Source organism: Syngnathus scovelli, chromosome 9, assembly GCF_024217435.2.
Source record: "Syngnathus scovelli strain Florida chromosome 9, RoL_Ssco_1.2, whole genome shotgun sequence".
Classification (NCBI taxonomy): Eukaryota; Metazoa; Chordata; class Actinopteri; order Syngnathiformes; family Syngnathidae; genus Syngnathus; species Syngnathus scovelli.
Window position 1 is genome coordinate 430,872 of NC_090855.1, and position 13,656 is coordinate 444,527.

At 44.1% G+C, this 13,656-nt stretch overlaps 2 long non-coding RNA genes across 4 annotated transcripts; both read left to right on the forward strand.

Annotated features, from left to right (window-relative positions):
- Nucleotides 1-273: 273 nt before the first annotated feature.
- LOC125975004 (uncharacterized) lies at nucleotides 274-9,486 on the forward strand. 3 transcript variants are annotated; one of them, XR_007483810.1, is made up of 5 exons: nucleotides 286-364; nucleotides 1,586-1,769; nucleotides 2,024-2,124; nucleotides 6,248-6,322; nucleotides 9,445-9,486. It is a non-coding gene; the product is annotated as an uncharacterized lncRNA (long non-coding RNA). The 3 variants fall into 3 exon arrangements; XR_007483811.1 differs by having other exon boundaries at nucleotides 1,586-1,746; XR_011087360.1 differs by lacking the exon at nucleotides 1,586-1,769 and having other exon boundaries at nucleotides 274-364.
- Nucleotides 9,478-13,419, forward strand: LOC137840604 (uncharacterized). The gene is made up of 5 exons (XR_011087361.1): nucleotides 9,478-9,561; nucleotides 9,659-9,817; nucleotides 10,101-10,266; nucleotides 11,343-11,478; nucleotides 13,269-13,419. It is a non-coding gene; the product is annotated as an uncharacterized lncRNA (long non-coding RNA).
- The last annotated feature ends 237 nt before the right edge of the window (nucleotides 13,420-13,656 follow it).

Below are 13,656 nucleotides of genomic sequence, written 5' to 3' on the forward strand. Positions count from 1 at the left end.
GATACATATAATACCAATTTGTAGGACTATCATTCAAGATAGCAATCAACAAATACAGAAAATGAATAATAGAGGGAGGTAACATAATCAATAAATAATTAAAACCTAACTAACTAACTAACTAACTAACTAACTAACTAAATAAATAAATAAATAAATAAATAAATAAATAAAATAAAAAAATAGAACGGGGATTACTACAACATGCTAGTGGCATAAAAGTTTATAAAATATTTGTTTGAATATTGTTTTCAGAGCATTTAAAAAAAACAAATTTGATTAGCCATCGAAAATCAAGCAGGTTGATTTAGCGCGAATGACATCATCAAGCTGGTAGCTCAGATCGTGGCAGAACCTCACGAAGGTAAGACGTCGACTCAATTTTCGGATTGTGTTTTAGGTTTTTAGCCGAAAAGGAGTGCCTCACTCGAACCATTATTAGCAGTAAACAACATCTTGATATCAAAACGTTTCTTATTTTCTATTTAAACCAAACTTTGAACTTGACCAGTAGCACTTTTTAAAGTGCTACAGTAAGCTATAGCTAACTGTGCTACCATGTGCTTTAGCGTCAAAACGTGTAACGTTAGCATTTAGCGAAAGCCTTTTCACAGTAATTAGGCAAATACTAACATTAAAATCTGTATTCATGTTCAATTTAATTTCAACAAATTATCAAGGAATTAAAGATAACAAAATGAGGTTTCCGTTTGCTGCTCCAATCATGATGTTGGCTATTTTAAGAAGCCCCTTTGCCAGTATTTGTGTCCCAGTCTCGCTACCTGTCGTTCTTTGTGGCGCAGTGAACTATTTCTCCGTCCTCTCCTGGCCGTGGGGACCGACATCCATTGACAGTGAAGCTGATGGGAGCGAGCAGGTGTCCTTCCTATGCCCCCGGCCGGCGCAGTTATTAACAAGTGGCAGTGTGTTGGAAAAACCAATCATAAAGGACAACAGGCCGTAATAGCTGTTGTCTCAGCATAATTGTTCAGGGGTTGAAAGAAAAGAAAAAAAAATGGCGTGGGCGGATGGCTTGATGAGGAGGACCCATGCACATCCTCCCCTGCAGGTTACTATTTGTCATGTCAATTAGAGAGTTTTCTCATAAATACGCTTCTTTTATGAAAGAGACGAGTGGAGTTGGTAATTAATGTCTCGGAGCCGCTGCAGCCAATCAGACTTTTGGACTTTTTTTTTTTTTTTTTTTACAATTGAATAAATGAATCATTACCACAGTGCCGCTGGTGGGCATTCAATTCACTCTATTGAGTGTCAAAGATGGTCATTTTAAGAGGCTATTCTATTTGATTCATTGTTAAATCACTCGTTGGATTCCCAGCAGCCCACGTTCGAACCACACATGCTAACCACCAACTTTCTAGAAAGTTACAGTTGAGTACCGAGTGGGTGTTTGTATTTCCTTCTATTTATCTCCGAGGCATGATGGCCAGGTGTCCCAATAAAAGCGTTACACCTCTTTTTCCACCTTCAATGACTAAAAGCACTACGGTTAACCAGAGCGGCTTGAGTGTCAGAGTTCAAAGTTTACAAAGTAGCATCAAAAGATTCCCTTTGCCTCCTCCAGGGCTTTCACCAGCGAGCCTTGTTCGCAAGTTTTGGAGAAGAAGAAGAAGAAGAAGAAGAAGAACAGCCCCTGAATGACATTGAAAGCGGTCGCTATGCAACCCGGCACCAATCTTCGCATTAGCCACAAACCCTGCCGACTGACCCGGCCTTTCTGGCACTGTAAGCAAAAAGAAAAAAGAAATGTAAGCGGACACTGCACCTTCAAAAAAAAAGCATGAGGGAGGAAGATGAGAAAAATCAACAGAAAAAACCTCACCTTTTTATAAGCTTGCACTTCAGCGCCCGTTAAAAGCGGCTCCCCTTGCGAAAGTATTTAGGCCGCATCCCATTCATCACGGCGTCCTCGCTGGGGTCATAAAGCGCCCTCTTATGTGCTGTACCTGGATGAAAAAGTGCTATTTTTTTATTAATAATCTTCCATCTGCTCTCTCCAAAGCCCTGCTGTGCACCTTTGGGAGTGACATCGCTTTGGAGTTTTCGGTTCAAAGGACAAACGCAGAGGGATTAAAATCGCTCTATCACACTGTCAGCTATCAGGTAGGTTCTTTTGGACTTTGTCAAATGTTATACTACAGCGCTCATTTTTCGTATCTACAATATAGCATCTAAGATGATAAATGATGAAGAATTTTTTTGTCACTGTCCTAATGGGGGATTTCTTGGTATCTTCTGGAATGGAATGAATACAGTCAGTCCTTCACCTTTTTCCTATTTGACATGAAAGTACAACTGGAGGATGGTAATGTCAGCCAGTCCCTCCTGCGCTGTGATTATGTTTCCAAAAAGACAACAAAGCTCCCAAAAAAAGAATCCATGTTAACATGATCAAGTTTTAATGAGCTTTAAGTCTAGACTCTGTTCCCTTTCAGAATTTCCGTACGGATTAGGCATCTTTAATCCGCAGTGTGATTTAGAAGGTTAATAGAGTGACCCGCAGATTGTTTGTCAGAGCTCAAACTTCATTTAAGTCAAGGATCCGGAAGGCTCCGGCCCGACCGTTAATCTGCCCAACTGATGAGGCTTTATGTTCCATCCTGATGGCCTCCATCACTTTGATCTCATTAGAAGCCGCGTAATTGACTGCTCGCGTTAAACAATATGACTCGGGCCCTTCATCCTGCTCCGCCTCGTCCCCACGTCTCACAAATTACTGCAAATTAACCGCTGCTGCCGACCTCGGGAGCCAAAGACCAGGAATGTGCAATGAAGAGGGCTCCGCGCGAAATAAAGTGAGCTAGCTAGAATGAAAAAAGGCCAATCGTAGTTCATGAAAGGGGTGCACACAAGCAAGTCAACTTTTTCAGATGTTTTTTTTATGCTCATTTCAAATCTAACCTTGTCTTTCCCTAGTGTGTCAGTTTTAAAAAACAAAGAAATGATCAAAATAAGGCGGCTCGGTGGCGCACTGGGTAGCACGTCCGCCTCACAGTTAGGAGGGTGCGGGTTCGATTCCACCTCCGGCCCTCCCTGTGCGGAGTTTGCATGTTCTCCCCGAGCCCGCGTGGGTTTTCTCCGGGCACTCCGGTTTCCTCCCACATCCCAAAAACATGCTTGGTAGGCCGATTGATCACTCCAAATTGTCCCTAGGTGTGAGTGCGAGTGCGAATGGTTGTTTGTCTCTGTGTGCCCTGCAATTGGCTGGCAACCGGTTCAGGGTGTCCCCCGCCTACTGCCCGATGACAGCTGGGATAGGCTCCAGCACGCCCGCGACCCCCGTGGGGACTAAGCGGTTCAGAAAATGGATGGATGGATGGATGATCAAAATAATTTAGAGGTAGATTCATTTTGATCTCATCCCATTTTCCTGGAAAAAGATTATACCATTAAATTTAAAATCTGTTGTTTGGCCTCGAATGAACTGCCTTGTAAATTTGCTGATGAGTCCTGAGGGGGATTTAAAAAAAAAAAAAAAAAAAGTTCCTCTGAAGAAGGCGGGCGCATCAAATTCATCAGTGCTACGATGTCACATCTTTTGACATTTCGTATCATTTTGGTGTGATATCATGCAGCAGCCCGTGGCATTATCTTCACTCCGGTGCTTTTTTCCAATTTCAGATCCCCCGCCTTCTTGATTTTACCCTCATCTGTAAATGTCACTTAAGCAGAAGAGACGGGGAAATAAACATGTGTAAAAAAAGTAGAAAGAAAGTCAAATAGAAGGCAAAGGGGGCAAGAAGGAATGCAAATTTGGTTAGTATGTCTGCCTCACAGTTCTGAGGTCCTGGGCTTGAATCTGCCTCTTCCCGTGATTTGGAAGATGCAACCATTTTGCCGCACAGCCTCCATATAAACACCTTTTGCAAGCAAAGCTAGCCAGAAAAGCAACTCAAGTGATTGACGCTCAGGAGGAAATCAGATGAGAGATATCATTTAATAGCAAAACATGACCTTGGAACGGGGCAGGAAGCCCCCGCCTCCCCTGCTGAGAGCCCCCCTGGTGGCGGGAGGCCAAGGGACAGTCGTTCGTCAGTCCGCATGGCTCGTTTACTGCTACGCTAAGACCATCATGAGTTTTGCGGCTAATTAGCCCGGCGACGACACGTTTCCGAGCATAGTAGCTGGAAAATAAATAGCTAGAAAATATATTCATAGTATTACTACAGGTGGAGAAAGGTGGATTTATCTGACTGGATGTTCTATCCACCTTGGTAATAACTGAAATTCTCACAACTGGGGCAATGTGCGGCGTGACCAAGTGCAATTATGTGGAGCATAATAGCTCGTCGTCACCCCAAGAGAGGAGGAGAGGAGACCTGAAGGACTGCGGCCGATCGGGAAGGAGAGTGTGTCATGGTCGAATAATGGCCGCTTAAGCTTTTGCCTGACATCGGGAGGCCCGCCTCTGCGCCTATGATTAGATGCATTAGGATGAACCAGAATAAAGGAGCGGAAAAGGACATGGCTTCACGTGTCTTCACTCCCGGCTGGAGTGATACTTGAGCCGAGCAAAAATAAACATTCGCCGCATGGAGTTGTCACTGAAGTAGTGAAAAATACACAACCCTCGAAAATCAAAATGACACATTACTAATAATAATAATAAAAAAAAAAAGGTCATTTTTGCTTCTTGCTTCACTGTAATGATGGGGGCAGGTAAAGGAGGATTATGGGAAATGGAGTCCTTCCCTTTCCTTCTTTTTCCACCACTAACTGCGGATGCATGATCAAAACACCGCCAGATGGAAGGAGTGCGTTTTGTTGTCATGGAAACGCTGTACATGTCACCATGACAACCGTTTCGAACTTCCATCTGCTGTAAGAAACATATGGAGGGAACCATCGTTTTTACCGTGTGTTTTGGATTGGTGGAATTAAATAATACAAAGAGAGTTGAGCAGAGAAGATTACAGTCGAAACTTGACTTGAAATTCTACTTTGGCAGTGATTTGATGTACTTTCACTTTTTTTTTCTTTTTTTTTCTCGGACCTCATTACATTCACGGCGCATAAAAGCACAACAACCCATGAAAATTTGGCATTTTAATAGATATGAAGATTTTACTTTGGAAACAAAAATGTGCATAATTTGCTCCAGCCACGATCAAAAGATACGCTGGGGGAAGAACCAGATCTACTTTTAAGCGATGGTTGGTGAACAAAAAGCAGAAGAAGCAAAAAAAAGAGCAAAATATGTCCTCTTGAAGACTTTTTCAACACCTTTCCTACTTGGGCATTCGCAAGCCGTCGTCCACTCGTCATTCCGGCTGCGTCTTCTTCTTCCCCCTCACCTATCTGCCCCGCTCGATCTGTGGCGGCACATACTGTATTCTCAGGTGACGTATGGATGTGAATAGCAATTTCAGAATATTCCAAATGACAGGCATCGCCTAATAGTTTCACTGTTTAACATTGGCATTTGCCTCGGGCCATATTTTATTTTCCATCGGGGTCCTATTCTATATTCAGTATTTAGCATTTGATGTGTATGCGTGAGACATCGACAGTCATTTAACACTTGTTAATTATAAGATGCGTGGAAATTGCATTGTGATTGTGTGTAAACGGTGACTAGATTTGTTTGGCTTATTTGTTGACGCAGCGGATACGCCTCTCCACGTGGCATGGGCCAGTTGCACTTCCAGTTCCTCACCTGAAATGTTCTCTCTCGCCTTAGTTTGGCAATTGGATCTCGCGTCACGCCGCATCAATTCAAAGGCCGCCGACGTTTGTTCTCACGAGACGTTTTCCAAGTACAAAGCCAATGTCGCTTGGCAAGTTGGAGCCACGTAAATATACAGACAGACACAGCGAGCGGCTAAATCATTGATGTTTGTTGTACGAGCGACGTAACTGTCAAGCTCTCCCGCTCGGCTTAATCACAGAGATTAATTTAGGAGTCGATAGCGAGGCGTGCGCGTGGAGAAAGCAGAGTAGGGAAGGACCGAAGGGCCATTTGACTGCCATCAAAGCGGAAGAGGATGTCAGGCAAACAAGCGTTGTGTCGAGCAGGGTTGACGTGATAGTTTGACACTTGACCTCTTTTATTATATACTGTTTTTATTTGTTAAAAAATATGCACTTTCGATTTTTACACTTTATTTCTTGTAATATATACTCTTTCTATGTTTCGTTACCTTAAAAAAAAAAAAAAAAAAAAAAGCACTTTCAATTGTGCCGTACCATCTGACACGTGACGATAAATATATTCTTCTGTGTTCAGATGTGGCCCGATCAGAACAAGCCGTCCTGGACACATACATGGCCGATGCGAAAGGGTGAAGATTCTTTGCATCGTGTAAGTAGGCGACGAGCATTTTGAGGATTTATTGAAGCTTGGCGGCACTAATTGATGCAAAATTTGGCGGGCATGTCTATGCTAGCAAGACCAAAAAATCTCATGGCTGGCCAACCGGTAAAAATGCTGCGTTAAAAACAAACCGATTTGGGTTGCCATAACCGGGCCTTGAAATTGGAGCCCCTCGGTTGTTCCGAAGCATCGCTGCAGCTCCCTCCACCTGCTCGCACTTCATCCACTGCGACACCGCAGCCCACTAAATAGAATAGATTATTGATTTTGCTCTCTTCACCGCCTTTGCGATGTTCCATCAGGCGGTGTGTAAAGGAAAAGAAGTGCAGCACGAGTCATTACGAAGACTGTCACACAATCACGCATACAAATAGTTGTGGAGCCCCCCCCCTTTTACTGCAAAGATCCACACGCTGTTTTTCCCATCGACCTCTCGCCGAGGTAAAAAAAGACAAGGTGAGCTTGTTCGGTCATCGTCACAGGTGGCGGGCGTGTCGAGAGAAACGTCTCCGGACGCCAATATCGACGTTTGACGTCTTGTCCGCAGGTGCCAAATTGAATGTCTAATCGAATTCCATCAGGAGTCTTGTCACTGCGCATTTGCTCGATACAAGATTGCAAAAAAGACAATCGGGGCAATTTTGCATGCTTTTCCCTCTGCTACAGTATACAATGAAGCAAGTGGGCAGGCTTGGCAGCACTGGTTTAAAAAAAAAAAAAAAAGAAGAAAAAATCGGCGTATGCTTCCAAACATAATATTCTCACATTTTAACAATGTTAGGAGGCGCAGGCGTTGGTGTCAGCACGGCGAGAGCACGCTGCGAATGTGACTTGTGAGGCACAAAACGAGCAGCCTCGGCTTAACGGCCACAATTACACACGCCGAGCTTCCATTTTTTTGGTCTCCCCCCCTGCGCCAGTAATGTGGATTAAATCCTCTGTTTGGACATGAATATTCGATCATAAACATTAATTTTTAAAAGTGTTCATTGGCGGGCGGGGAGCATGGCAAGAGGGTCATTATTTCTGCCCCTGCGGTGTTCTGCCATCCGGCCATTGTGTTTGTGGAGCCGAGCGCTGAGTTAAAGCCGCGCGGCCGTGCAAACGGCTTCCCAGAACATGGCAGCCGTGCCCGGTGACTCATCGGGCTGCGGCGCAAATAAACCAACAGACTCTAAAACATTGCGTATGCGGCCAAATGGCTGTTTAATTGCAAAGCCGTTCCACTCCAGGTCCGTAGGTGGCACTTTGGTTTATTTGGAACCGATTGGAGCCCTGCCCTGCCCTGCCCTGCCCTGCCTTGCCGCAAGTCGACTGTAACAGCTCAATCTGCAGCAAATTGAACGGCTCCTTTGTCAGCATCTGCATTCAAACAGGGTCACCGCTTGCAGAGCTACAATTGAAATGATCTTGGCATTGGAGTTTTCCGTTCTTTTTTTTACTTCCTATTTTGACACAGCTCTTGTAATAGATCTCATTAGATCCACCCAAGGTGTTACCTGGTGGAATAGAAGGACCAGCGCGTTTGTTCAATCCAACTTTCCGCCCCTAATAAGATCGGACACTGACGCCCAGGCGAATAACGGTTCGGGATTGGTCAGGTGACCTTTCGCCATCTACTTCCTGCCCCCAATCACGGCCCTCTCCCGATGGTCTCTTTGCGAGGCCGTCGATTCTTTGCACAAACGGCCGACGTCTCCACTCCTCTCCCTTCACTGACTGCGCTGATTGGATTTCATCGCCTCTCCGCCGATGCAATCAAGGCAGCTCAGCGGTGCCGAATCCGCCTCGTCTTTGGCGGTGAAGTGGCGAAAGCCAAGAATTGCTGTTGTGATTCTTCCCTCGTGGAGGATACGTGAGACTATTTTCTCCAATAATCGACGAAACGGATCCTTTGTTTGGAAACACGACATTATGTCGTATTGGCAGGGCAGAAAATGCACAAATGTAATTCAGTTCCCGATTTGCTCAAGAAGAGCTGCTGGAAATGTCGAGTTCAACTTTGTTTTTTTTCACTCGAGTTGTATGGTACATTAATGGGGAAAAAGTTTTGAAATCATTTTCCTTGGTCTCACGTCACAAAAAGCTGACATTTGATCAGCGTTGAAGGGCAAGAAGAGAAGAAGACGAAGAAGGCAGGAGCAAAAGAGAGCCGGGCAGCCGAAACGGAGAAGAAGATGGAGATGCAACCCACAATTTCCTGACCTCAAGCAATTTCTGCATGACACGCCTTGCAAAGCGTGAAGTGATGGATTTTTCATGCCAGCGTTTAGCTCCCCTCTTCTCTCTCTCTCTCTCGTGCTTCTCTGGCCACTCACAGGCTTGGGCAAACCAAAGCAGAGCCGTTTCTTTTTTTTTTTCCCTTACTCGTTGTTGCCACCAGCAGCTTCAAATTCAGCCTGAAGGCATTACTCCTATAAAGCCCCGCAAACAATCACCCATAATAATGCTATCTTCCCACACGCAATCCACTCATAGGAGGGCACGTGGAGGTAAAGCCAACAAAAAAAATCATCAAAATTATCCAGTACTGTACAGTGGTGACAACATGCGAAAGTCAAACCGTTAGGGACAGCTCGAAGTAACAATTTCAATAACAAGCAATCAAAACGGAGTCTTATTGTTTTATTTAAAGGCAGATTTTATTTTATTTTTTTTGCATTGCAGGTGTTCCCAGGTGTGCAACGTTTGTGTGCGTATGCATCACAGGTAGTTTGGCTCACGCGAGTGTGTGACGTCTACATGATGTATGCGCTTGGCGGCTCATGCTGCTCATGCTGCTTACTGTCACTTTGATGAATAGGAGGCCAAGGAGATGATTGAATATCTCGTCTTCCATCTAATTGTCAAGACGCGGCGTCTCAGTGCCTCCTACTGAGGAATATGTTTCGCAGTTTTCATGAAGTACGTTATGTAATTGTTAAGCTTTGTCTTGGTGCTTGTAACTTTTCTCCTTTTGACTTGCTTGATAATTTGCGACAGAAAGAAACACACAGGCTAGTTACACGATTAAAAAAAAGTCTGTCATAATACTGAATGGGGATTTTCCGATATTAGCATACCGATTCTGTACATGTATTATATTATATTATATTATATATTGTTTGCAGGGTCAAGAAGTTTGCAAAAGACGAGGACCCCCCACCCCCCCCACCCCCCTTGGGTCCTCGCTCCCAGCATCCCTGACAAGCGATGCGCGCCTCGAAGCCCGTTAGAGAGACAAAAAGGTGTGTGCAGCCGCCAGGGCCGGCGGGTTGGAAGACGTCCTGCGCAATCCCTTTCCTTTGAAAGTGCGCCAACGTTTTTTTTTTTTTTTTTCCCCAGGCTAGCAGACGGTGCTTGAAAGGTGGCGTTTTTGACCACCGAGACGACGACGGCTTCGGCCAATCAACCTTCAGAAGCGATTTGAAGGTGCGCGTTCCTGGGACTGGCAAATCTTTCGTGTTTGGAAAAAGTCCATTCAATCCAACAGCTGCCATTCAGGTACGGCCATGCACAGAAACAAAGTGGCACTTTTAAAGTTAGCACTTTGAGCTAGCTGTCTACTCCATTAGCTATATTCTATTTGAGCTAATGACTTCAATTCAGTAAAAAAAAGTCTCATGACTCAAAACCTCCAAAAATGACATTTTAGAACCAAAACCTGACCTTCCCCACTTCAACAGCTTTCTAACCCTGGCTTAAGATCCTAATTTGAAAATTGAACTTGAAATAATGAAATATGAATGTCAGATCATGTTTTATCCATAATTTCCTTCTTTTCCAGACAAATGTGTCAGGAAAAAGGCCCAGCGGCTGTCGGGGAGGCTGCGGGCCTCACTGCTCAGCAGCCATCAAATAAATTTCCACGGAGGGCAAGAAGGGAAATCGATAGTTGCATTCTGCCTCCTCTTTTAGGGTCCTGCTAGACGGCTCCTTCTGCGATTCGAAAAGTATGTTAGCGTAATTTATTGAACCTCTTACCCTAATCATGCGCATTGGCCATAATTACAAAGCGTGACGGGCTCCGGATGTCTAATTGCTAAATGCTTTTCCCGGAATTCGTCCTCTATTCCTGAAGCGTAATGACTTTTAATGAAAGGAAAAAGTGCTTCGTCGCTTCTTTCAGCTGCCTCAGAGATTGCGCTGACGTCATTTGAGAACTTTTAGCCTCAAAAGAGCCCGCAATTAGAAGAAACATGACATCCTGAAATATGCAGAGAGATAAAAATACACACACAATGAAAATTGTTATTCTCTTGTGGTGTGAGCTATGTTTCTTTTTCTTTTTCCTTCTGCAGTGAAAACTTTAGGCGCTGCTAATAAGAGATAGCTAGCTAACTCACTTAGATATTTAAAAAATAAATCAAGAAATAAGTTAAAATTTGAAACATCGGTAGATGTGTGGCCTGCTTTGGTATCGTAAAGTCCCCACGTCCCTCCTTGGCGGCAACCTCTTGGCTTTATCGCGTCTGGAAAAGCCCCCGCTAAGTGATTCTCTCCCCCCGGGTGATGAAGTGCACTCTGCAACCACCCCTGCCGAGCTTTGTCCCAAAAGACACTGCAACGATTCACTACTTTGACAAGCCGCTCGTTTTTTTTTTTTTTCTCCCCCCCCCCTCTCTGTCTCTGTCTCTGTCTCTCTCTCTCTCTCTCTCTCTCTCTCTCCTGAAAACAAGTGAAAAGCATCGCATAATGCAAACCCTCCCATGTCCCCACGGCGGAGACAAACAAGCCCCCTGGCTCCACTGAATGGGCTTGGGTGCGTAAAAACGTTATACTTAAAAAAAAAAAAAAAAAAAAGCAATTTTCTTTCTTCATGTAAAGAGCTCTCCCGGCTCCCACTTCAACTGACAACTCGCATGTGAGGTGTACTTCCTTAAAAGGCCCTCTTGAACACATACTTTGTACCACTAAATGGACTTAGCGACAATTGACTCTCTGCAAATGGTGTTGCCGTTGCTTTAATAGCTAAAAGTTCTTCGTTTTGCAGATTTATTAGTTTGACACGATACCTCTTTTTGTTCAGAGTACGAGAACTTATATCGGAGGACCATCAGGGGTCAGTGTGGTGCACGTATTCAGATAATACACAGACTTGATGAAAAGGCACAAAGAAGACTGCCACGGCTAAGATGCAGGAAAAAGAATGGGAACATATGCCTGTGAGTATTGTTCTATCATTTTTCTGGTTTATTATGTAAATGTTTACACCCTGACGTCGATGCTTATTTTGTTAGCTTTTCTGGGGAATTTCATACCCTATGTTAGTGTGACGCTAACAGCTCAAGCTATATGTTTTGTTCAATACATTTATGTTATTTTTGGGGTTTTACCGTTAATCTCAATCAACAGCTTGAAACAAGCTTCCATAACACATTTGATTGTTTGTGAAAGGAAAAGAAAAAATCCATTCATTTCAAAATAGTTTTTGATCAATTTCAACATTATCCTTGAGCTTTTATTCATGTAACCTACCTTTGTATCTCTGAGTGGAGCAAAACACCACAACCCACTTGGGCGAACAAAGAGCAGAAAAGAAAGTTGCATGCGCCTGCTGAGAGCGGCGCATCATTCGATCCAGGTCAGGCCGTTTGAGGTGATGAACGACCTGTGCAAGTCCAATTAATGGGGAAAGATACAAAGAAACGCAAAAGGCCAACTAATTGCAATTACTAGAAAGTCCCTAGCAGGGAATCTTGACTTACAAGTTTAATACATTTTGTAACCATGCCCAATTTGTATCTCAAGTCAACTTTCCCCAATGCAATAAAAGGAAATGTTGTTAATCCGTTCCAGACCCCCACGATTTGTTTAGGTTTTCTTTTATTTTTTTCGTACAGTTTTACAGCTAACTTGAGTGATAAGAAACATTTGGAATCCTGAAGAATTCTGCCAGAGTGCACACTCGGGCGGTCAGAATACATATCATCCGCTCCTTCCTCTCAGCACGCGCATTCTTCCGACCCAAGATTAGAAAAACCCCAAAACTCACCCATCGGTCAAGTTTTTGCTCGCAACACAAATAAAAAAAGAAAAATGGAGAGACTGGCAAGTCAATGCACGCCGATACAATTGTCAGTCCATTATGCAAACCCCCCCAAAAAAAGAAGGCAGCTCGCGCTCTCGTGCTGAAGCTAATGCATGCAAATGCGAGCGGCTCTGTCTGCGGGCAAAGGCTTTCTCATATGACCTTGACAAGGTCACCAATGTACGCATGCAAGCAGCACACACGCTACGCATTTAATAAAAATAACCGTATGACGTAAGCCAGGGCAACTGTCTCATGCTGTGATGTCTCCAAAAAAGAGGTCACGCTTTGAGAGGACAAGGCAATAATGATGCTTTTATAGAGACTGTGTGACGTTAACGTCATATTTCAAATGCCCTTTTGTCGACTCGCATCAATCGAATGGCTATTATAAGTAGCGGCAATGGGAGAAAAGCCAAATCAAACTTTTACTAGCCGATCATTTTCGTTCATGTTCGAGTCAATGAATCAAATTGGCCTGCAGCTGTCAGCATTGACTATTCTTCCCGCAAGTAATCTCATTCGGAAATACGGAACTGCTGCAGATGGTGACATTTAGACCGAGCGCTGAACCCACCCCTCAAAAATCCCAAACAATGAGCTGATACTGTATGATAATAAAAATATAACAAATGCACGGCTTGTATCCGAGGCAGATGCTCCCCGGGGGCTGCCAGCGAACGAACGCACGCACACGACTTGATTCCGCATCCTCCCTTAGCTCCCTCCCTCCCTCTCTCTTGCTCACTTCCTCATTGACAGTCGAGTCACATTCGGAACCATCCTCAGGCAATAATTGCCACGAAAAAACAACAACAACAACAACAACAACAACAAATACTGTTTATCTGCACGCAACAGCAACCCCGACGAATACACGCTCACAAAAGAAAAGAAGAAAATCAATTTTTTTTTTTCCTTCAGGTGGGTCAAACTAATTGCTTTTGGAGCACGAGGGCAGCACACTTTGTCCGCTTGATAATTACAGATGAGCCGGCCATTATCAGTGCCTGGCTAAGCTGTTTTCTAATTACACCAGAGAAGATACTGTAGGACGTACGCACAAATCTTCTTTTACGTGGTAAGCGAGAATCTTCTATCGGAGCACGGGGCTAATTTGGAGATAAACAGGCTAGCCTGTTAGCTTGGCTAATGTGAGCGTAAACAGTCACTTTTTAGCATTTCCCATCTTCATGGGAAGTGTAAAAGCATCGTCATCAAATTTGTCCGACTTTTTGTGCTTCTGCTAGCTGCCTTGAAGCGAAGGAGAGGAAAACAAACCAGGGCTGCCATTCCCTGCAAAGAATAAACG